Genomic DNA, 2,763 nt, shown 5'->3' with positions numbered 1-2,763 from the left:
TCTAAATCTATATGATTAGTTCAATGAGAATAGTAAAGTCGAATTTGAACAAAATAGATGTTTAAAAACAAAAATTAATAAATATCTGGTGACCGACTGCAACATACGTAGGTGGATGCGTAATGTCTTAATGTTGTCTTATAAAGAAGAAACGAACCATGAGAAGATAGTGAACGCTAGCAACAAGACAAATACACGTGGACATTTAACAAAAAAAATGAAGGGACGTGTGCAAATTTGTTATTAATGTTATATTTATTGCTAATATTGTCATCATATGGTTAGACGTGATTGTCAATTGAAACATTCATAGCGATTTCAATTTATACTACGATCATAACTCATAAGGTATCTATTTTAGTTAGTTTTTATATTGTTCATATTTTCTTTTCCTGGCATACATTTGTATATTACCGTTTGTATGAACTGATAGTTTTTTTTTTTTTCCTTTTCGAGTATGTTAGGCCGAAGTCTTGTGTATAAGAAGCGGATCCTTTTAAAAGGAATTATTATATATGACTTTAAGGTATGGAACTGAAATCAACTGATGAAATAAATAAATGATCTTCCGTCTTCATAGTCTAGATTAACACACACGTTGGAGAATTATGAAGCGTGTATAATGGGTTTGTCTTTTTGTCCTTCATAATTGTCCAAAAGAGAAAAACCCTCTATATTTACCATACATAGTAAAAATTACGGCAGATGAAACAACTTTATCTGAAGAAAATCCAGTTCTTCTAACTTCTAAGGGCATCCACAATAGTAAAAGTGGATGGGTGTGTGTTAGTGGAGTTTTATTAATAAAATAATGTAAGAGTTGAAGTTTAGAAACTTGGTGTTATCCACAATGGTAAAAGTGGATGGGTGTGTGTTAGTGGAGTTTTATTAATAAAATAATGTAAGAGTTGAAGTTTAGAAATTTGGTGTTATTGGTAGAACCTGTTTCTTAGTAATAGTTTAATAATATAATTAAGTAATTCATAAAACATTTTTTTTAAATTAAAAATAACAATTAAATTTTAAACATAAAAACAAACAAACATATTTATTACTTAAAACACACAAACATTTTATTTAATTAATACAAAATTTAAAAACTTTAATCATCATTTGGAAGATGTCCAAATTTAGCCCATAAATGCTCAATCAAATCCTCTTTTAATTGGTGATGTGCTTGTCGATCACGAATTCTTGTGTGACTATCACCAAAACCGTCGAGATTGGTAGGCATATTGACTGAACCTTTAAAAACGGGGATGGTTTCCGTTTCTTCTCCTTGGTCTAATTCTTCTTCGAGAGTGTATGAATGTCGTTCATTTTCGACAATCATATTATGGAGTACGAGACATGCTCTCATAATGTATGCTAATTTACCTTTCTTCCATAAAAGAGCTGGATTTTTAATCATGGCGAATCTAGCTTGCAGGACTCCAAATGCACGTTCAACATCTTTCCGTGCACCTTCTTGACGTTTTGCAAACAATCTATGTTTGGGGTGTTGTGGTCCTGGGATGGATTTAACAAATGTCGCCCACTCGGGATAAATCTCATCCGTAAGATAGTAAGCCAAATTATACTCCCTTCCGTTGACATAGTAGCTCACTTCAGGAGCTCGACCGTGAATAATGTCATTAAATACTGGGGATTGATCAAGAACATTTAAATCGTTACAAGTACCTGGCGCTCCAAAAAACGCGTGCCATATCCAGAGATCTTGTGAAGCTACCGCCTCCAAAACAATTGTTGGTTTTCCGGTTCCTCTTGAATACATTCCTTTCAAAGCGGTTGGGCAATTCTTCCACCTCCAATGCATACAGTCGATGCTTCCAACCATCCCTGGAAAACCGCGGTGTTCTCCAATAAAGAGTAACCTTCGAAGATCCTCTAGTGTGGGTCGTCGTAGGTATTCAGTGCCGAACAAGTCAACTATTCCGACAACAAAATGTAATAAACATTCCCGAGCCGTCGTTTCACCAAGTCGTACATACTCGTCAATTGAGTCTGCCGAACACCCATATGCTAATAGTCGAATTGCTGCAGTACATTTTTGTAGCGGTGATAACCCATCTCGGAAGGTTGCATCTTTTTTTGGTTTAAAATACATAACTTCTTCAGTGAGACGATTGACAATACGCAAGAACAAGGACTTGTTCATTCGAAATCGTCTGCGAAATAGCGTCTCCGTGTACCTCGGATTATCACAGAAATAATCGGCCATCAACTGCTTGTGCCCTTCTTCCCGATTTCTATCGATGTATGTACGTTTATCCCTTTCGACCGAAATATCCTCTTTAGTAGTATCACATAGATTATCGAATTGCTCTTGAAGATATTGGTCAAATTCATCATTATTGGAGTCATAATGATAATGAAAATTATTTGAAGAAGATGCCATAAAAACCGAAAAAAAAAAGAAAGAGTGTTCGTAGGAGACACTTGAATTTTAGGACGAGATACTTGTTTTTTTGGATATAATCAACTTGAAATATAAAGAAGATAAGGGAATGGGTTTGTGAGAGAATTGTCTGTGCGATCGTCAAAGGAAAGACATACATATATATAGGAAATGAAGTGTTGTGTCAATTATTTGATATTTTGGTAACCCGTGACTTCTTTATCAATTGCGACAAGTTAAACCGTGACACAAAAATCCAACGTGCCATTATGTAATACAAAAACTCAAGTATAACCGTGATACAAAACACCAAAATGACTGGTTACGGGAAACCACATGGGAAAACATAGATCGATATGATCTAG

This window comes from Arabidopsis lyrata (assembly GCF_000004255.2).
Source record: "Arabidopsis lyrata subsp. lyrata unplaced genomic scaffold ARALYscaffold_402, whole genome shotgun sequence".
Classification (NCBI taxonomy): domain Eukaryota; kingdom Viridiplantae; phylum Streptophyta; class Magnoliopsida; order Brassicales; family Brassicaceae; genus Arabidopsis; species Arabidopsis lyrata.
The sequence above is the reverse complement of the archived record's forward strand: the minus strand, read 5'-3'. Positions refer to the sequence as shown.